The following is a 24009-nucleotide window of genomic DNA, read 5'->3' as shown; positions in this document are numbered from 1 at the left end:
TATAATACAGAGAATAAATGATCTTTTTCTTGATACTGTAAAGTAACTCAAATTCCTACATCCAAGACAATATCTAATGGAAAAGGAACTAAAATAGGTATGAAAAAGAGATTGTATTAAAAGACATACAACATGAAGCTGAAATGCTACTTATTTAGGAAAAAAAAAAAAAAGAAGAACTTTTCAAAATAAAACTCCAACTAGAACAAAATTTGACCCTTTCTATTTTCAATAGAGAATGTTCATATACCTGCCTCTGGTATTCAGAACACAAGCACATCTTCTTGCAGGCCATTGATGTTCAAATCTTTCTTGAAGTCAAATCCAGACAGCAGCTGCCTGCTTTTACTTGATTTATTTAAACTTTGAATCACATCCTCTCTGAATAGTTGTTCTGATACGGCTATTTAGGGAAATATAAAATAAGTCACTAAGCAAAAGAGACCTGCATCAACAAATAAACTGAGTAAAAGAGAATAAATGTAAACATTCCTCCAGGCTTCACTGATACGAACGGTCTGCCAGAGAACCTTCAAAGTCATCACACAGTCTGTGGTAGAAAGCTGTGCATCTGGAACCCTTGTAGCGTTGGTTTACCTTCTAGTGTGACTTAAAAGCAAGTCACTGGGTAACATTTTAGATAGAGATGAGGGTCTGTAGGAGAGCTAAGACATTAGCAAGTTTCACAGAGTCTCAATTTGTATCAGTGTGGTTAAATATTCTGAATAATGAGGAATCTTGGAGTCATCCAGTGACATGAAATCAAATGCCAGTCAAACTAGATTAGGGTAAAATTAGAAGAGAACCCCAAAATTTTATTAATAACCTTCAAAATAGACAATGTATGAAATGTAAGTTACTAAAGTTAGCATTTCTGGAACACTTTATGGATTTTTTTACATTAAATTTAACTTTTAAAAGAGACGGTATTCACTTTTTTTTTTTCTTAATTGCAGATTAAACAAAATAGGAAAAAAGTTAGAATTCATCCCAAACCAGGGGTTAATATCAGGAGGATATTAAGGTGGAAATAAAGAACGAAGCCAGAGTCCTTAGAAACTGAAAAAAGAGCTGTTACAAAATACGTAGAGCATTGTGTGAGCTGCTTGGCTTTCTTACCTCTCATTGAACATACAAGTTGGTGTGAAATTACAAAGCATGAGAGGATTGAACCAAAAGGCATAGAAGAAAAGAAAAATAACATTTTGATCAAAATAGAGAAGAAATTAAATCTTCAGCTTTTCCTTTATCCTTTTATTTGGTCCTCTCTTTCACATTAGAAGGAGGTATACACAAACCCTATGAAGCTATTCACACATACATTTTAATATTCAGAATTAATGAATTATAATTGTTCTGCAGTAATCTACTTTAGGACATGATTGACACTTCAAAGTTATGTTCTGATTAGTTATTTGGTCTTTTGAATTATATTGTAGCTATTCATCAACTTTAAGCAATACATCTTTGGAACATAATCACTAAAAACTATGAAAATTCTATCGCCAAGATGAATTAAGTAAATGGCTGTAGTAAGTAATAATCATGTCTTCTATTTGGGTCTTTCCCATCTCAATATTTAGCTTACAGATGATTGTTTCTTACTTCAATTCCATTTTTTCACTTTGCTTTTCCATTTCTTGAACCCCCAGTTTTCCATGATCCACGCTGGGTAAAATCTAAGTTGTGTAGACGTCAAGAAAGAGTCCGACTGCACAGACATTGTGTTCTTTTCCCTTGTACAGGCAAAAAATACAAAATCACGGAATCATAGAATGATTGAGGTTGGAAGGAACCTCTGGAGATCATCTTGTTCAAACCACTTACTCAGGCAGGGCCACCTATAGTCAACTGTCTCAGACTATATCCAGCTTTTGAATGTTTCCAAGGATGGAAACTCCACGACCCTTCTAGGCAGTCTGTGACAGTGCTCGGTGCTGAAACTCACACCATGTCAGATTCTTGATATGTTACATGCATTCCACTGTGTTACAAGGAAGATGCAATTCCCACAGGTACAATTATTATCAAAAGGTTTATATATTTTACAGAACAGTCCTATGGAGATAAAAAATATCATAGAATACACTAAAGATAAAGTGGGATGTATTAGACTAGGCTCTAAGAACAAAGTTGCTGTAGTCTACTACTCTTTGAGAAGAGCATAGGATCTGTGGTCTAAATGTCATATAGGAAGTAGGAACATGAGGGATACAAATTCCTTTTGCTATTGAAGAAGCAGTGATTTTTAGTGTCAAATTATCACATACGGTATACATTCTATGCATTTTCAAGTAACAATATAGTCATCATTTAGACTCATCAGGAATTTTAAGAGCACATGAACAGCCCAGATTAGACTAGGTAGTTAGTCAGATGAGTAACTGGAAGTTAAGAGAAACTAATTGTAGGAAAAAAATATTCATTAAAAGGTACAGATACCTTCCTTGATGACAATACAGGTAACTAAGGAAAACTTCTCTTATACTTGTCAATGAAAATGAGAGAGAAAGGTATAAATACATAAGATTTAGTATCAAGCAGAAATAATTTACTTTTGCTTCCTTTTTTTTTTCTAAAAGCATATATGTAGGACAAAAGACAGATAGAGGGCATTCAGATTGAACCCCAAATCTCCAGATCTAGTCCAGATTGGCAATATAGCTTAAAGAAATTACGTAGACCAAGACAGCAGTCTCTAGTAACAAAATTTTAAGTGAAATGATTATTTGAATTTGCTTTACATGTAAACTCTGCTGCTAAAATTTTTTTACTAACAGTGGGATTAATTTAATCCACCCTTAGATATTTACTATACAGTTTATATATGAGCTGGTATTTCTGGCATCACTTTATAATTAATAGAGTGAAACAAATATGAGGAAAAATTTAACGCATCCTACTGTAATAGTCTAAATCAGATCAACGTTCTCTAGACATATTTTTTTTTCCGGAGAATAGCAACTAGGGTAATTTTACATCATCCATACATCGTGGATGTATGATTTAACCCCAGCTGACAACTAAGCACAACACAAACTGCTCACTCACTCCATTCTGGTGGGATGGGGCAGAGAACTGTAAGGGTGAAAGTGAGAAAACTCATGGGTTGAGCTAAAGACAGTTTAATAGGTAAAGTAAAATCAAAATAAGGAATTCATTCATAACTTGTCATCTACAGGCAGGTGTCCAGCCATCTCCAGGAAACCATAGCTCCACCATGTGTATTGTTTACTCGGGAAGCCAGACTCTGAAACTTCACCCTCATTCCTTCTTCTTCCTCACGATTTATATGTTAATCATGCTGTTATATGGTCTGGAATATCCATTTTGTTAGTTGAAGTCATCTGTCCCGGTTGTGTCCCTTTTTGCACCCACAGCCTACTCACTGGTAGGGTAGGGAAAGGAGTGGAAAATACTTCAACTTTGTAAGCACTGCTCAGTAATAACAAAAACCTCTCTGCATTATCATCACTATTTTCAGCACAAATGCAAGACATAGACCTATATATAAGCTACTACAAAGAAAATTATGTCTATCCCAGCCAAACCTAGAAAAATGGCTTATGTCAAAACTTATGTGAGATTTATGCCATGCTAAAAGTTTCTCTAAATAAAACTTCTTGCTTGTTTGTTTACTAATACATGTACGTGGCACCAGTATACAATAAGTCAGAAAGACAGAATCATAGACCAGAATCATAGAATTGTTTTAGTTGGAAAAGACCAAATCCAATCATTAGTCTTACATTCCCTAGTCCACCATTAAATCATGTCCCTAAACACCTCATCTACATGACTTTTAAACATCTCCAGGGCACCACCTGCCTGGACAGCATATTCCAGTGTATAACAACTGTCTCAATGACAAATTTCTTACTAATATTCGATCTAAACCACCCCTTTCACAACTTAGGGCGATTTCCTCTTGTCCTGTCATTCATTATTTTGGGAGAATAATGAATGAGAGATCGACCTTCAACTTGCTACAACCTCCTTTCAGCTAGTTGCAGAGAGTGATCATGTCTGTCCCCAGCTTCCTCTTCCCCAGTCTAAACAACCTCAGCAGCCTCAGCTGCTCCTCATGAAACTTGTTTTCAAGACCCTTCATCAGCTTCATTGCCCACCTCTGGACACACTCTAGCACCTCCATTTTTTTCTTTTAGGGTGTCCTAAGAGACCATATCCTGCTTGTATAGTCTAAGAAGCTGGAGACTACCTTCTACCTGCCTATAGTGTGCAGTTTGATGTTAAATGTGTCAGGGTCACACCACATATAAACTATGCCTTTTTTTTTTTTGCAAAGGCTTATAGGAAACAGAGAGACCACAGAGACATTGGACAAACTGATATTTCACATTTAACGTGCTAGATTTCTTAACTGGTAATATAAAATAGCAGTGCAGAATCTTCTTTAGTCAAACCTGATAATGTTAGGGGCTACAATATGAGGGAAGGTAGATTGTTATCACAGGCTTCTTATTATGTCTAGATTTCAAGAAAAAAAAATGACAGAAAGCTATTGATTACTGTTGTGTTAGTAGGGTTAAAACGTTCAGGTTCATTGTTCTAATGTGTTGTACCGAATGAATAAATCAGAAAATACTTCAGTGTTTCCTAATAGAGGGAATAGTCTAAAAAGATGAAGCTTTACAAAACCTCTCAACTCTTTAATTCTTCTTTCCCTTCAATGATGTTAAATAATCAACAGTTTAGAGTCAATTAGAGTCAATACAGAAAACTTCTGAAAATTTAGGCCTTTGATTCTCAAGTAATGCTATAGACTCTCTCTAAATTGCTTACTAGTCTGATAGGAAGAAAAATCTGATAATCTTTAATTTCTTTTTTGTCTAATCTATATACAATTGCAGTATCACAATATTTTATATTATGTGTTGAAACATAATCATTGTGATCCTTGTGACTAATTCTTGAACCTTTGTCTTCTTGTTTTTGTTAATTAACTGAGTTCATTCACACCTGAAGGCAAACATCATTGGCAATCCATCCATCCTTCCTCCCTCTGAAACCCAGCAAGTACCTAATACTTCAGACCATAGCAGCTGCAAGAAGACAACAGAAGCTAGAATCAACAACACATGCAACATTCTGCTTCCACTTATCTTTTTCATTGCTATACATGACAATTTTTCATAATTCAGCTGGGTGGGAGAGCTGATTTAAGAAGATGAATGAAAGAGCTCTGTTCAGATCAGGAAATCTGCTGTGGTAACTACCATAAGATCTTCACAATAAAAAGAGTAATGGAATAACAAATATGTTTCGTCTAAATGTCCTATGAAACACGTGCAATGGATTGAGTGTTGTTTTTCTTTTTATGTTACACGTCTTTTTCAGAGAGAAAAAAAAATAATGCATCTGCGTCATTTGAAAACATGATTAATTATCATATCTAAGCTACATTAAGCTAAAGTGTGATTGCACTTCACAACTTAGGTAACATTTCTCAGAAAGATAGAAAAAATTTGGTCAGCCTTTTTAGAATTCAGTAACTCTTTGCATGCTTGGTTTCGGTTGACTTAAAGGAATTTTTCTGCAGCTAAAACTGTTCAACAGTTTCTGAACATTCAAAACTTTTGAATGCTTCCAGTTTAGGCTCTGTAAAGGACTTTTCGTCTTTGGACGTTTTGATCACTATGCCTATATGCCTCTAGGAACATAGATTAATTTTATAGATCAATTCTTTCACACAGGTTTATGGAATTGTGACCATTTTGACATTTTGTGGAATTATTATGATCTGTGTTTCCCTTTGCAGTGCTCTCCTTGTCAGGGCATGGTCCTTACTCTTCTGGTAGATGTTATCTTCTCAAATGCTTATAGGAAAAAAAAAAAAAGTATTATATTCTCAGAGATCAAAAAACATTACAAAGTCTCTTAGCACAAGCATCTCCTCTTATCCAGAAAACCTCTTCATGTAAAGAAAATAATGTCAGCTCCCATTTTTAAATATTTCACAAAACACATATAGTAACTGGGACATAAAATGACTACAAATCTCAAAACATTTGTTTTGACATTTGATGTTAACATATTGTTGACATAATAGAGATGGAAGCCTACAACAGAGTAAGTATTACTGTATGTCCTTATTTTTGTTTTTATTTTCAAGGGTTCAAAGATCACACTTTTGTTTATGTAAACACTTCACCCTACTCTTGAGAAATAATGATTCTTATGTGTGGTAGCTCAAGAGAAAAAATAGTGAAGAAACAAGGTAAATGAACTCTGGCATATGAGTACATGAAGTGGTTGTGAAATGAACAGAAGTCTCAGCATTATTAATTGTACCACAGATGCTGCTGCTTCAAATCAGAAAGGGAATAACAAAAAGGCGCATTAGCAAGAATGATAAAACAGTTACATAAAAGGTTTCTGGAGAGATATTTCTAAGTGTTTCAAGATGTGTGTCAGAAGAGGTTCTAAAGTTACTTGAAGAAAGATGGATTTAGGGTCAGAGAAGCTAATGACCTAGGCTTAATAGGCAATATGGTTTAGGGGAGACGTAATATGGGGATACACTGTGAATACTGTAAAAGACAAATAATTTGAGACAGAAAACCAAGGAGGATGAAAAGCTATGAATAGAAAACTTAATGGTATTTTTGTTTAAAGAGAAGGATAGTAGAAAACTCCTTGTCTAAATATGACTGTTTCATCTCAGGTGAAGGTATGGTAAAAGCTCTGGAATAAGTTACCTGAGGCAGTTGTGGAATGGTCACAATGAAGATGTTCAAAAACCATCTAGATAAGACTCACAACAACCCACTCTACCCTTGAAGCTAGCCTACTTTGAGCATGAGGTTGGACCAGATGACCTACAGGAGCTCTTTCCAATCTAAATTATTCTATGATACTATGATTCAGCTTGTAACAGATTGTTCTGAAACCCTTGGCAGGCTAAAAAATTTTAAGAAATTATCATAGTTTTCCTTTACAGAATTTTTTTTAAGAGTATTTCAGTACTTAGTGAACATGATAGTTGAATAAATCTGTTTTTTAAGAAATCGTGTATTTTCTATACTCCTCCATACTCATAGGGAATGAAAAAATAAGACCATTTCTTAAAATTTCCCAACAAGAAAAATCCTGAAAACAGCAGCAACAATAAAATGATGCATAGTGATAAAAAGCCTCGCTCTGTAGAAACTTTTTTACATTATGTTGTCTTAAAATGGAATCCAAGGGGCTTCTTTCCAAAAAGCCCTAAATACAACATTCTGATTGAATCAGACTAGTCTTCTACATTACATGACATGCTTAAGTGAGCATTATCCTACAGTTTGTACCCTGACATTTCTGAAGAACTCAAGTTTTCAGTTATCACTCATGACAAATTTTCTGTTAGTATTACATTGAGATAAAATACTAAAATATGTATGCTAGATAACCAGAACTTACATGGTAGCCATGAATAAACGAATTTACAGTAATGCATTTAGTATAATAGTTCTAAAGAGTTAAAAAATATTTTTATAACATAAAATATTTATATATTTTATGAAACAGAATGGACCACTCTAGAAATCTGCTTGAGCGGCAGCCTGAGATCTAGGGAGTTTTAAAACTTTAGGATCCCTGCCCTTTTGGAAATGAGAGCAAATTGAACCACCTAAATAATGGTTTTAGGTCTGTTGTCTCAAATACTCCAGCAGAAAAACCCTCTGTCACAAACTTTTCAATATTAAAAAAAAAAAAATTAAAAATTAGATATATTGTAAGATCCAGCTGAATAAATAAACTGCATCTGTGAAAATCCTGTTTCATGTTGTCTTTCACAGACATACCTAGAAATTCTTAAGAGATTGCAAGGCTTTCGTTTAGTTTAAAAAATATTTTAGAAATCACTTTTGAATTTTACCATACTTTTTAGAGAATTGTTTTTTATTTCTCTTAGAATCATAGAATTGTAGGGGTTTGAAGGTATCTTTAGAGATCATCTAGTCCAATCCCCCTGCAGAAGCAGGTCAACTACATCAGGTCACATAGGAACATGTCCAAGTGGGTCTTGAAGACCTCCAAGGAAGGAGACTCCACAACCTCTGGGCAGCCTGTGCCACTGCTCCATCACCCTCACAGTGAAATAGTTTTTTCTTATAGTTAAGTGAACTTTTTGTGTTCCAGCTTCATCCTGTTACCCTTTGCTCTGTTGCTGGCTACAATAGAAAAAAAGGGATATCCCAGCCTCCTGCCACCCAACATTAAATGAATGATATTCGTAAATGTTAATGAGATCCCTCTGCAGTCTCCTCTTTTCTAGACTAAACAGCCCCAGTTCCCCATCAGGGGATGAAGGTTGTCCATTTTTTTTTAAAGAAGAAAAGATAAAATTTGTGTGTTTTTAAGGTTACTTAAACAGCAAAAAATCACTTTTGTAAGAAATTCTACTGTTGAATAAATTGTGCATTTTATGTTCCATTCATGGTGGAAAAATACATTAGTAGGAAAAAAAGTACATTAGTAGTCACAGTGTGTTCTGGGTTATGTATTGTGTAGAAATTGGTCTGTCTCTAGCTTGTTATTAAAAGCTGGAGAAAAAAAGGAGAAAGCAAGTAAAAAACATTTTTCAAGTGTTAGCAGCTGCAAGAAGTGTATATCATCTCAAAGAATTTTAGACTGAAGCAAAATTTCAGCTTTTCAGGGTGTTATACTCTCAATCTGCTCTATGTAATGATATACTGAAATGAGAAAATGACAACTAAACTACAAAACTAGAAAGAGATGTATGTTAACTTTTAAATATAAGGCCTTTATTGATTCCTTTTGAATCTTTTCCAAATGGTACAAAAGAGAAAGATAGTGTAAATCAGATCTTTACCTTTAAATAGTAGCCTCCTACTGACACTGAAGTCTCAGTGAATAAAATCTAGGGAATTATAGGCTTATTTTTATTTGAATAACATCCTAATATTTACAATACAGGAGGGATATGACTGAGTTTTATGTGCTTTATCCCTATCTATGATTGCTTGCTGTAGCATTCAGCTGCGATTCCAGATACAAGCTATGATTCTGATTTTGGCCAGAACAACTCCTTCTTCATTCTTTTTAAGCACAGAGCACAAATTCAGAGGTTCATGGGTTCTGTCCTTGTCTTCATGTCTGGGTATACGTGGAGGTGCACTCCTCCTAACTCGTTAGGTGAAGTATGAGTCTCATGTTAGCTTTTAGTATTTGAATCCTTCTATTCAAGGACTATAGACTTGTGATCTTCTTTATCTTTGGTGTCATAGTAGTATTTTACCACTATACTATATTCTTATTTACCACTTATTATTCTTATTTACCACTATTCTATATTTTTATTTTCCATGGCTAGTTTATATATATGTATATATATAGAGAGAGAGAGAGAGTTCGTATTTCTTTGGTTTTATTTTGCTATCTGTTTCCTTTGCTATCCTTCTTGCATGTGCTCCAGAGTCTAATAAGTCCCATCTTTTCTATTTTGTTCTCTCACAGTGGTGCAGGTTAGATTGAAACATCACATTAACATCTCCACAGAAAAGATGATAAACTTTTGTTATACTAAATACGTGGTAATGCACTCTCTCCTGTTACTCCATAGATGTTCCCTTTTTTTTTTTTGAGAGGTAAGATATCTAAGACTTCCTGTTTGTTAAGAGTATTCCCAAGCTACCTAAATGGTGTGTTTTAAGTTAAAATTAAAGTTTCTGTTAGAGTTTTGTGTTCGTGTGCCACTGAGTTGTGTCATTAGTAAAGACTTCACCATCTATTAACACTGATAGCTCCATCAGCATGTATCTGGAGTATTTAATTTTAAAATTAAGCCTTTGATTCCATTGTTCCCTCAACATTTACTGTGGGAGAAAAAAAAAATCCAACACAGTTTTAGGCTTTATCATGAAAATAGACTTTATGTTCTTTCATCCTCAGTAGTTTCTTGTCTGCAAAGTCCTTAGGGAGATTCTCAGGATGAGTACTATAGAAAGATAAATTTTGAGGTTTTTTTCTAGATGAGTATGAAGCAGATGTGGCTCTACTATCTGTCTTGTAGGCAGGATCAGGCACTGGAGCTGCAGGAGAGGGGAGAAGATATTTATCTCAGGAGACTTATATTATACTATAAAATATTTTTTTCTCCAAATGGAGTTGTCTGTTAAAAGAAAACAATTATGAATGAGGATGATTGGTAAAGCATATTGTCATTAAATTCTAGTAAGAGAATGCAAAATGTTTATCTACAAAACAAACTAAACTGCTCAAAGTTGGAGAACTGAGATGAGTGATAGAACTGACTTAAAAAGCAGAAGGGAGGAGTCAAGACAAGTTAACATCAGGCAGTGTAACAAAGATTTTGAAGGCAGCAAGAATAAATGAGAAACATATGGCTCAAAAAAGCATATTGCTAAGGGAAAAGGATGAAGTTAAGATCATCTCAGTAGTGTTTCAAGCAAACTGATATTTAAAGTCTGGGGAGGTACTTCAAGCCAAATACTTCAAAACCAGTGCAATTGACAGTTTCTTTTACCAGCCAAGCCAGATGTGCTTTAACTGACAGTTTAGATCCTGGCAAACATACTAGAATCTGTCCTGCAGCTGCTGGAGTTTTATAGAGATCAGCAGACAGTACTTAACTCAAAGGCAGTTAATTTGGCCTGACAGTGAAATGATAGTTTAATGTACCAGCTATGTCAATATAGGCTTTGTACTAAAATAAACTACATACTGTGAAATTTTTCTATTTGAACAGATTCAAGATGAAGATAACCTCTTTTTTTTTTTTGGTTATGACTACCATTTAAAAAAAAAGGCATAACATAGGGATACCTTTATCTAATTAATATTTCAAATATATTTACAAAATAACTTTATTTTTATTCAGGGATGTTCATAACGTCTCATATCTGATATACTAAGAGCCTTCAGTATCAGCAAGTATTGCAAGATGTTCTGAGGCAAGAGGCTGCTAAGGCAGCAAACGGTACAGGAAAACATGTCAGGGAATATGAACTTCCAAACAAAGTGCAGCTGTCTTAAGTGATTCAGAATGTGTTAAAATGGACTTTTTTCATAAATGTGACTATCTAAGCTTTCTTTTTTTCTTTACTCTTTTTGTTCAGATCAAATATCTGGTTCTGAATAAAGTCATGGTTTATTGCACAAGCAATTGTGACAAACACAAGGGGAATTTGTACAGAAGTATCTGGAAAAGAATAAACCTGTTAAAATGGCAAGGTAGTACTAGTTAGGTTTGCAAGGAAGGAAAGGATGAAGAAAACAAAAGATTGAATGGAAGTTAAATTAAGGACCAAGAAGGAGCTTTATCAGATTTTGAGGAATTTATTAACACACAACAAACACTCAGACCAGGATCAATACAAGCTACATGGAAAAAGAAATCAAAACTCCAGAGTGATTAGAGGTAGAATTTTAGGCACTTCACACTGGAAAAATCCTTTGACTACACAAATGAGAGGAAAAAAAAAGTGCAGCTCATTTTTAAGATACCAATGGATAATTTGTATGTATGTGTGAACATAAGGGGAAAAGTACAGGTGAAAAAATTGGTGATTCTACCTTGCCATTAAGCTGAATTAAGAGCAAACGTCATCTGGTGCTACACAATAAATATTGTTCCTCAACAGTCATATAATCTATTGCATACTTTAAAGGAACTCAGCTTTTCTGGTCCTCGTAGTCACTTATCAGTTTATCATACCCTTCAATTTCATCAGGAATAGGAAAACAGTTGTAACACGTGGTTTAAATCTTCCTTCTCCTAAATAACTATTCTATGTTGTAAATAACTTAATCTGAATTTTAACTATGATCTTATCTACACTGTTCTTGTTTTTAAATTCATCTTAAATTTGCAATACATAGATGAATGCATTGTTATTTGTTCTTATTATTTTGTTTGGTTTTTTTCAATAATTAATATAACTCTTCTCCTTTAAGTCATTAAAGTATCTATACTCATTGTATATTAAGGAGATAATGTCCAGAACTTATTACAGAAAAGCAACAGTTGAGAAAAAATAAAACTGAAAAGAGGGATTATCACAATTTACTAGTGGAACTTTGAGGCACAGAAAGATGAAAAAAAAAAATTCAGAATAGCAATAGCCAAACTTCTGAACACATTAATTTATTTGGAAAATTTTACTGATGGAATTTTGTTACACAGGAACAGTATGTCAAAGTAATGACCTTTTTTCCTTCAGCTCAAGTTGCCCTTTTTGTTTCATTTCAGTTTTTCTTTTGGATAAAAAAACATTTATTACCCAAATAGAAAATCATGTTGCAAATATTAAATTCCATAGTCTCTAAAATTCCTGAAGACTTTTATGTTGAGATCTGTTGATATTTTATTATCATATTCTTTAAAGAAACAGAAATTATATGAAAAATCATTTTGTTAATGTTTTAGAACTGGTATATATTTTAATTCTCTTTTTTTAGCAGTTCTCACTTATAGAGAGTTGTTATTCATTGTTTTCTATTTGGAAAAACTCACAGATTACTTCCTTGAGGCATGTTTAACACGCTTTCAATTACTAGTTCTTGAAGTTCTTGCATTGACCTTTCACAAGTGAATTAATCTTATTTTCAGGTACATTGTTCTTTTTAAGATCAGACAGGCTTACAAGTTTTTAACGTGCACCCATAAATCATATATTTTTACTGTCCATTTCTTGGTAATATTTGTGGATAATTTTTTACTATGATATAAAACTTCAACAGTTTCCTAAGCACAATTCAGTGGCTTCTTTATAGGTTGTTCAGTAAAAGACAGAAAGAAAAAAATCAAGCACAGAAAAAAAACACAAGCAAAACAACTTTGCAAAAGGGATAAAGAGAGACCAAAAACCCACAAAGTAATAGAAGAATGATAAAACACAACAGTTTGAAAATGGAAAAGTTATAAGAAAAAATAGAAAAAAGTAAATAATATTAAAAATATTATTACTTAATATTATATTTAAAAAGTAAATGGAGAAGCCTACAATTGTGTTTAGGTTGTCGGGAGGTAGAAATTATTATTGCTCTAATTTTTTGCAGCGAGATCCAGTAAGTAGTGCAAAAGACTCAGATTAGTCTTAAGCATGAATTGCAAATGAAAATCCAATTTCAATACTCCCGTTTCAAATATGAATGAAATACAGTCTAGGCTTGACTTGTTACTCTTATTGGAACAAAAATTTTCAGAAAATCCAAAATCTTAATCATTACCATTTAGCATTGTCTTCATATTTGAGATTCTAGCCATTAAGCATCTCTTATCTCTAGCACAGAGTAGAACAACAACACAAGAGGATGAAAAAGAATAATAACAAAGTAGGTGAAAAATAGAAAATAGTTGGAAGAAAATAGGAAAAAAAATTAAAAAAAAATGCTTTGCAATACAAATATTTAGTATATCGAAAGTGAACAAACTAGTTTCCTATATTTAGTTAAAACACATTACTGTGCTGTCCTGCCTTTAGGGGGGGTGTAAGACTGGTTAAGGGATGAGGAACTTAGGCAGCTCTGAAAACCATTTTTGTAAAATTATGATGAAACCTAGTGAAAAACTTGAAGAAGTAATTTCAGCCAGAAAAGTCAAGCAACATTGGAGGGTGAGCACAGAGCAGGTAGGAATCCTTTTCAGAACTTTGTGACCTTGCAATGCAAAGCATGAAATTTTATTTGTACCTTTCTGAAATATATTGTTTAAATATAACATATTTCATCAGTGAAACAGAAGTCAGAACACCTATGGGACTCCTAGTTTTTGTTAGTTCAGTAGAATGATAGTGCTGTCTATTTGAAACAGTTATGTAGTGAAATGACAGCCCAGTCACACTACAAAGAGAGCACTTTGTAACAGTAGGAAAACAATCGAAGGGCATAGTAACAAATTTGATTTCTTCTACCAAATTATTTGTATAACAGTATGATTTCGTGCTACTATGAAGGAGAGATGAAAAAGTGAGAGAATTCTATTTAATGAAAGAGGCATAAAAAGAGAACAGTCCAAGACACTAACCAAATTATATCTGTATGTTAAATGATCCAAATGGAAGTTGACCAGAGCTACTAGGACTTATTCATAGGTGGGATTGTTTTTATTTGTTTTTTTTTTTTTTTTTTAATTTTACATTTTAGTGGAGGTTGATGAAACCTAACAGTGCATTTTTTTTTAGTTCATTAGTAGAACAGTTTCAAGATATTTCTCTATGAATTAGTTAATCTTGAAATAAAACAACTAGTCTCATGGGAACTTTGACAATATTTAGTTTTTCAGTCAGTATAAAACACACCCACCACTTTAGCACTGCTGGATTTTTGTGTGTTAGTCTATTTGAAGAACTCACTCTATGTCTCCTTAAGGCCTAAAAAGTAGAGATCATCCAAGAGGCAAATATGGTTTTACTTCACCTTTATCTCCCAGAGCTGTGAAAGCTGTCGGTTTCTAAAGCATTCAAATTGAGAATTCAGAATATCATCAGAATAATTCAGTTGTCTCACACCAATGTTTCCTTCACTTGTTCCTGCCTTTCTCCTGAATCTCCCTTTTTCATTAATGATAGCAAGATCAGCCTTTTCCTTATGTATATTAATTGGATATAATCTCTATATTTACTACAGTAATTGTTTGTATGGCTATAAATCATTCTCTTTAAAGTAAATGCCCAGTTTTATGTAGAAACTCAGGCCTGAAACATCTTTAAAAATGGTCTAGTAGCCAGTAATCATGAATAAGTCTTTAGAGACTGGCATAGCTTCACATGCTATTTGCTCTACTGCCAAAAAACACATTTTTAAATGTCTACACTTAGCTTTTATCTCACGCACAGATATCACTGGAGCTGTGCAAGATGTTACTTCTTATTTAACTGAAAACTGGCATTTAAAAATTTGTTCTTGTTCCAAATTAAATACAGACTTATTTTTCTGATCATTTTCTACAAAACTTTTTTTTCTAAATATAAAAAAAATTTTAAATTATAATTTTGTTCTGGAAAGACAGAAAGTTTTCTTCTTTTGATTGGATAGTTTTACTGTAACTAATGGAAGGATAGGTTCCTATTATGTACTATTAACGCGTTCTATCAAATTATGTCATATAATTCACAGAATCATAAAATATTCTGAATTAAAAGGGATTCCGGAAATTGAGTCCAATTCCTAATCCCACAAAGGGCAATCTAGAAGTCAAACCATCTACCTAAGAGCATTATCCAGATACTTCTTGAACACCAACAAGCTTGGAGTCGTAACCATCTCCCCAGGGATCTTATTCCAGTGCTTGGCTACCCTCTCAGTGAATAACTTTTTCCTTATGTCCAATCTAAACTTTCCCTAACATAGTTCGGACCTATTCCCTTGTACCCCATCACCAGATATGACAGAGATCAGCACCTCCCTCTCTGTTTCCTCTTATGAAGAAGTTGTAGACAGTAATGTCTATCTACTCTTTTCTACAGTGAAAAATCCTAGTATCCTCAGCTGCTTCTCATAAGTCATGCCCTCTAGTCCTTTCACTATGTTTGTTAATCTCTTTTGAATACATTCTAATGTTTTTACGTACTACTTATATTGTGAAGCCCAAAACTGCACACAGAACTCAAGGTGTGGTCACATCAGTGTTGAGTACAGTGGGACAATCATTTCTTTTGATCAGTTAGCTATATTGTGTGCAGTGCATGTCAGGATAACATGATTGACAAGCTTCAATTTTAGTAGTTCACATTTTTGATTTTCATGAGAAATATCTATCATTGATACAAAAGAGGAAGTTCAACTCAGTTACATTTTATTGCCTAAATATTAGTCATTTTATCTAGTTCAACTGGACTCCATAAACAGATCAGTAAACAGATATAGGCATCTCCAAATGAAAGCTCCTTTCAAATATTTATTATCATACTATTACGTACCCATTTAAGCTCCCACTACCAACAGAAGATGGCCCACAGTTCTTGTATTCTACTGTTACTCATTCTTGCTAAGACACTGCCACCTCTCCTGCAATTACATAAATATTGTTATATTCTTACAGTTAATGGGATTAAAACTGACCCAGGAGGAAACAATAGTGTTATTTCTACTATAAGTATTTGAGGAAATAGTGCTATATCTGTGGTGTAAAGAAAATAGAAAGATAATATTTGTATAGAAGTTCTGTACAAAATCATTCATGTATAAATGATAAAAGTTGTAATAAATAGAATTGAATAATTTCCATGTGAGTGATTTTTGTTATCCACAGATGCTGCAGTATGAAAAAGATGCATGTAATTGCCAATACACAAATGATATTTAAAATATTCTTTGCAAATTTGGTCTCATTCATGTTTGCTTAAAACACATTTTAGTTCCAGATTTTTATATCTCACAAAAAATTTTAATTGATGAATGTGGCATAAAATGTTAAAACATGAGTAGAAATTAATTTATATTTAACTTAGAAGCTCAGAACACTTAAAAATCTAGTTAGAAATATTGCTTTAAAAAAGTACATTGTAGATAGCATCAAATACGAACAAAGCCTTGGGAAAACTGTGAGCTTGACTCTTAAAATATTTTACAATATCACAGTAAATATGGCTTAACAGATACTTTCCAAAACATTAATGAACCTATAATATATTATTTTCTTTTTAAATGTCCCTCTTAATTATGCATGGCACTAAAGATTAATCACACTTCTTGCATAAAACCACATTATTCTTTAATCTTTCAGTTACACATAAATATCAGCTAAGATAAACAAGGAGTTTAAAAATACTTATTTTTTGCCTATATGAAATAGACAAAAATTTTGATCCTGAGGGAATACTAATTTTATTTGTAATTGTAACATCTATATGAAATAGCAAGGAAAAAAGTGAAATTAGATACAATATGCAATCACTATTTGTGAATTTTTATCTTCAATTCATTCCTGCTGTGAGTGTTTTTCATGTTGTTTGACATTACCTTAAGAAATATTTGCTTAAGTTTTCCCAAAACATTAATAAGAAATTTAAATTTTAAATATTAATTAACAAATTTTTAGGACACAGACCAAAAAAGTTTACTTTCTTACTTTTTATTAATTTTAAAAATTAACAAGAAAAACTAAATTTATTACTCAGAAGAGGTTATGTTTAAGTTTCCTCCTTCTCCCTTATTTAGTTTTAAAGTCAAAAAGCTATTATGTGACACATTGCCACTGCATTCTTTCTTACAGTTCTCATTTCAGAAAATCCTTGTTGTGACACATTATTACACTGATCATCAAATCTAGTCCATTGTTTTGCTCTTTAAGGTTAAAGGGCACAGAAATGAATTGTAGTCTGGCAAATTTCTCCAAACTATTGAAGCATTCTCTTAATTTACTAGACAATGTATCAATTTCTGTTTTGGTTCTTTAACTAATTTTCTCCTTTAGGGAACTCACTTCAAATAGTTTTGCATTATAATTTTATTCTTTTCATAATTTTATTTTTATAGGGAAACCTGCTACATGATAACACTCACATGTATTTTGGCTTATAATTAATTCACAAGATAGATATGATCTTATCTTACATTGCTTAAATACCTCAAAATTATAAAATAAGGTAAATATAGGTAGGATCTTTGGATGGCGTTAGAGGCCAACTTCAAAACTGCAGTTATCTTAAGACTGAGATCTGTTCACTCAAGGATTGTCTTATTGAGTTCTGAGTATCTCCAAGGATGCAGATTACACAGCCTCTCCAAGCAGCTGCTCTAATCCTTGATTAGACTTTAGATATAAGGAAAACACTTCATCTTATCAGGTATTTTTTCTTAATGAAAAGTGTGCTTACCCCCTTGAGATTTTACTATGCACTTCCAAGGGTAAGTAAAACTATTTCTTGTATGTCGTGAACCTGTCCCTAAATAATTTAGTGACTCTTTCCCAGAAAAACGTTCTTGTTTGCCAATGTCTTCCTTGTAAAGAGGAATCAAAAAACTGCACACGACTTAAACTCAATTTCATAATATTCAGAAGAAAGGAATAGCATTTTTTGACTGGCTGCCAACATACTTGCCAATGCAGTACAGTATGTTGTTGGCTGCCTTTGTCATGGGGATTACTCTGCTGAATTACGTTCAACTTATTTCCCAACAAGATTCCCAGGTCAGTGTCTGCAGACCAGCTCTCTAGACAATTGTTGATGCCAAGACTGTACTTGAGTATGGGATTATTCCATCTCAAGCACAAAATTGCAAATTTTGTAGAACTTCAGAAGATTTGGCTTCAAAGATATTATGACTGACTGTCAGAATATTGCTAAAATTAAAGTAATTTACATATATGGCTCTCCCTTTACCCACACAGCCAGACATCTCATCAGTGAAGACCATCAGGCTGCTAAAGCTGCTTTGGTAAACACATGCTGGCTGTTCCCATCTTCTTTTTGAAGGTGTAAATGATTTACAGCAGGATGTGCTTCAATATCTTTCAGGGTAATGATGTGAAGCTGATTATAATTTCATTCCCCAGATCATCTTTCCGTTTTTTCTTGAAAAAGAATGTGAAATTTCTATTTTTAGAGCAGCCCTACAATGTTATCAGCTGTTGTGGGTTAGCCTGGGCAGGCAGCTAAGCACCACACAGCTGCTCATCCATTCCTCCATGGTAGGATAGGGGAAGGAATCAGAAGAGTAAAAGTATGAAAACAATTTGAGATAAAGATAGTTTAATAGATAAAGTAAAAGCTGCTTGTTCAAGCAAAAGAAGGAATTCATTCACTAATACCTATTAGCAGGTAGGTGTTGAGCCATCTCCAGGAAAGCAAGACTCCATCATATATAACAGTTGCTTCCGGAGACAAATACCATTAGTCTGTTCTTTCTTCCCTTACCTTTATATGCTGAGTACGCAGCAGGTCAGTGGAGATCAGCTATCTCAGCTGTGTTGCCTCCCAACTTCCTGTGAGCCTCCAGTCTGTTCACCAACAGGGAACTGTGAGAAACAGAAAAAGCCTTGATGCTGTGCAAGCACTGCTCAGTAATGACTAAAACATTGGTGTGCTATCAACACTCTTTAGTCATAAATAGAAAGCCTAATCCCATATCAAGCTACTATGAAGAAAATTAATTCTATTCCAGCAAAAACCAGTACAACAGCTCCCTTAGTGTTAGCAGATGAATCCTATCCAGTCCTATGAAGTTCTCTATGTTCCGTTTGCTTAAGTGGTCCCAAATTCTACCTTAATCTACCATGAATAATAAATAATTTACTTCCTCCTACCTGAGAGATCAGATGGCAATGCTAAAGACTGATGGGCCATTTTTTCCTTTTCTTGTATTGCTTTATTGGTGCTAAACTGCCACAAGTCTTCTCACTGTGAAAGTCAGATGTATGTTTAAAACAAAGGATGTACTGTCTGTGCTATGAGGACAACTAAACACTGGAAGAGGTAACCCATTGATGTTGTGAAGCCTCCATCCTTAGAGTCATTTTAGACTGACTGTATACTGCCCTAAGCAGCCTGATCTGATTAGATTTGGTTTTAGCAAGGAATTGGATTAGAGATTACTGGAGGCTCCACCAAATCTAAATTATTCTGTAATTTTTGCTTCTCCATATTGGTAACATGCAGAACGATTCAACAGATACTCCAGAACAGCCTCAGTTTGATGATTTACTTTCCTTTCAATTCACTTCCCCTTCAACCATTTCCAGTCTCAAATAATTGTCCTTTTTTTAACCATACTACCTTCATTGAAATACAGAGCTGGATATTTGCTCTTTCACAAGGAAACTCTGGATTTTTCTGACTTCATATCCTTATCTGTTATTTGTGACATGAATTATAAATTCTATCTTTCTATTTGTAACACCTTATAATCAAGTAATCTTACTACTATAGCTATAAGTCAGCATTGGCCCTAAGACCTTAAGGTACAGACCCGAAGAGCAATGAAGAAATCAAATAGCCTACCTCTTCAGTGTAGGCACAAATGTGACTTGGACCAGCCAGCTTGAATAAAGATAGTAGGGACAAGTTAATGCAGCTGGTAATCTACTTCCAATTATCAGAGTCAGGTGCTGCAAGTTAATCAATTGGGCCCTGGGTTATCACATGGGCAGAAGCAGCATATAAGGAAGTAGTTAGCAAAGGAAGGGTGGCTTTGAGTCAACTTTGTTGTTTGTACTGTGTTGCTTGTATATGTCTCTACACATGTATTATCTAGATTCTTTAAATTGTTGAATGAATACAGCTTGCACTGCTATAACATTTCAATGTCCCTTGTTACTAGAATACTGACACGACTCAAGAACAACTCCTTATTTTCCCTGGGGTTTTTTTTGTATACACCTGAGAGTTGTTTTTTTGCTCTTCAAGATTCCTCAGTAATTTAAGCTCCAGACAAATTTAGGCACTTGTAATTCCCTGCTTGCCTTAGCAGTGTTTCCATCTTCTTTATATCTTCCAGGATAGTTAGATTCCTGGTTTGCTTCTCTTTTATTGCATCTTGGCTTAATTCAACTATTCCAACCATGCTTGCTCAACGTTGTATACACTAAAATGGACCATAAGATTCTGTGATTCTTGAACTTTGAAAAGATTAATAGGTCACTATTAGTAGTTCATCATACATACTTTGGTCCCTCTGCCCTTCAGAGAAGCCTCTCTTACTAGTTGCCTGAACAAGACAAGTATGCTCTCCTGAATCCAGAGCTGATATTCTGCTACTTGTGGTTTTTTTGCTTTCTTCAGGGTTGAAAATTTCTCCATCTCATGGTTGCTTCAGTGAAATCTGATGTCAGCTTTCACATTTCTAACTAGTTCTCTCTTTTAAGTGAACACAATAGTTTAAAAAGTCTAGTAGTATTGTTACTAGCAGACCATAAGCTTTGTATTGTCACTGATGGAGGCCTTCTATCTTTCTTGGACACACTTTATCCTGAATACACATTAGCTCATTCATACAAAACTCAATCCAAAAACCATCCCCAGTGCAGTTCAGAAATATCTTGAATTACTTGTGTTATGCCACATTGCCCTTCTTGTACACAATAATGTGGTTAAAGTAACCTATGAGAACCAGAGCTTAAGACTGTGTATTTTCTCATTATTTAAGAAAGGTTTTGTCTACTCACTCTTCTAAATTTGTCTGCTCGTAGCAGACAGCCACCAAATTTACTTGCTGGCTTCTACTTTGATCTTGGCCCATAATTTCTCAATCAGTCATCATCCATTCAATAGCAAAGCTGTGTGCATTTGTACTATTCTTTTGCATAAAGCCTCATCTTCTGACTTTTCTTTTCCTTGCCAGTTCTTCCCAAAAGCCTATACTCATACAAAACTCCTGTCATGTTTCTCAGGCTCTATGCACTCAGGTACTGGCACTTGAAACACACTCAAACTGGGCCACTTGCTGAGGGGAATCTGTGAGAGCCTCCCCTAGCATGTTCTCCTTAGATATTTCCACCCCACCTTTCATTCCTCCACTTTTCTGCAGTTTGGTCTTCATTAATCTTCTATAAATTTCTCCTTTAAATACTTTTCTTAATGAAACTAAATTTTTCTCCCCGAAAACATTTTAAAAAATCTGTATAAACTACTACTGATGTCTACAGAGCCATGACAATTTGTATCATGCTTGTACTCAGATGTATTTAAGCTTTTAAATACAATTTGAACCTAGACAAGAAAATACAGATCTCCTTGGATGTAACACAAGATAGAGGTTCTGAACTCTTAAAAATATGAGGTTAATGAATATAAGAGCTTTACTTTACATAATACTAAAAAATCTTGTCTATAAAAAAACTCTTCATCCTTGGGGGTTTTTTTGCATTTATATATAAACAAAATTACATATCTTCCCTGGGAAATGCATCAGCTTTAGGTTAAAACATTTCAATTATGTTGTAAATTATTAACTGCTCAGAGAAAAATCTTATCCTATGTATGGAAAATATCTAACTACACAGACTATTTCTTCTTTGATTTTGTGAATAGAACTTTTACTGTCATCATTGGCTGCCAGATGAAATCTACAAATGAGTCTTTTACTAGTTAGACATTCAGTAATCCTTGTTTTATAGGAACTTTTGAAACACATAAGGAAAACCTTAATTTTTTAAAATTCTACTGGGTAGATCAAACAGCCATTGTTTTCCAGAATCTTCAGGTCTTTGCTTTTTATAGATCTTTCTTCAACAAACGAATCTACCTATACAGTGATGCCAAAATAGCAAGCTTGAGATTTGAAATTTGACATTTCTTGTATTATGACTGATTATATTGAAGATAAGAACAATGAGAGTGTTCATCTAAAACAGTTTTAGAATCCAATGTTGTAGAAATATTCTATATTTGAGCTATTTCTCTGGATGCTCTTTATTGTTAACAAAGAGAAAAATATTTCTCTTGAAAAATTCATGTGACCTATATTAGATATCTATTTTAAGAAGAAACAAACAATTCCTTGAAGATATTCTAGACTATAAAGGGAATTGAAAGGTGAAAAAAATTTAGATATTTATAGTGCCAATGACTAGTATGGAAAAGTCACTTTAGGCTTTCCTTGTGATTATCGAAGATAAAAAGGCAGTGGTATGCTAAAAGAGGTTCAAAGACAGTAAAATCAGCCCTCTAGGTTAAGCAGACATAGAGAAAACTATCATCAGTTCCACAGCCAGTGCAGAGACAATGTCTGAAACAATCACCTTGATTCCTGGCCTCTGGGGCACCTCATGTGAAATAAAGTCCTATCAGATATTTACTATGTATAAGCTTATATATGTTACCATTAGAACTGAACTTCTACTAGAAACCTTGCATGTAAATACAAAGATATTTGTCATTGTGTGTCTATGTTTAAGTGACTCTTCCTTACATACCCTGGGCCAAGACATCTCTGTGGGGCATCACATATCTAACTTCAGTTCTCTGTATTCAGACAATCGAATTATGTTCTGTGGGTGAGATTCAATTCAAAATAAAATATTGGAAGTTAGGTGACTGCAAGAGGACCAGATGATTAAACTTTTTTGGTGTTTTTCTTTTTTAATGAAAAGTGATTTAAAGAATATAGTCAATGGACATTCTAGTTATGCAATTCAGTAACTTCAGTAGAGACATCGAGAGCCTTTGTAAAATGCACAAAGTCATCCATTCTGACTTCTAGACTTTTCTCAGAGAAGTCTACCATGCATCTTTGTCATCATTTCTCATACATATTTCTTACATACCAGAAAGCATCTCAAAAGACCTTAGAAGCCCATGTTTAGAGAACCAAGCCCCTAATCTCTACTGACAATAGTATGAATTAGATAATAAGCTCACAGTTTCAGTCCCATATTAAGTGCGTCTTAACTGTAGACCGCATGTAACACTAAACTACTACGGAATCTGCAGATTTCTAAACCATGCCAGTGTCCACTTCTGTACTGACATAGTCATCACATTTCTTTACTTCACAGATTTGAAAAATACTGTGAAATATATCTCAGAATTCAGTAACATTTTTCAATCTCCATTCTATATAGTATCTCTGAATGGACTACGGCCATAAGCTATAGCAGGGTGAAGCAAAAGACTGCAACTAACATTCATCAAGCCATGATGACAGAATCACAGAATCATTACAGTTGGAAAAGATAGAATCACACAGAATCACAGAATGGTACTCATTGGAAGGAACCTTTAGAGGTCAACTAATCCAACACTCCTGCTGAAGCAGGTCCATCTAGATCAGGTCACACAAGAACTCACCAGACGGGTCTTGAAGAAAACTTCACAACCTCCCTGGACAGCCTGTTCCACTGTTCCTTCCCCCTCACAGTAAAATACTTTTTCTTATATTTAAATGGAACTTTTTGTGTTCCAGTTTCATCCCATTACCCCTTGTCCTGTCATTAGATAAAAAAAAGTGATGTCCTAACATCCTGACATCCACCCTTTAGATATTTGTGAATATTAATGAGATCCCTCCACAGCCTCCTCTTCTCTAGACTAAACAGCCCCAGTTCCCACAGCCTTTCCTCATATGAAAGATATTCCAGTC

The sequence above is a fragment of the Colius striatus genome, chromosome 1 (genome assembly GCF_028858725.1).
Source record: "Colius striatus isolate bColStr4 chromosome 1, bColStr4.1.hap1, whole genome shotgun sequence".
Taxonomy (NCBI): domain Eukaryota; kingdom Metazoa; phylum Chordata; class Aves; order Coliiformes; family Coliidae; genus Colius; species Colius striatus.
Note: the sequence above shows the minus strand (reverse complement) of the source record.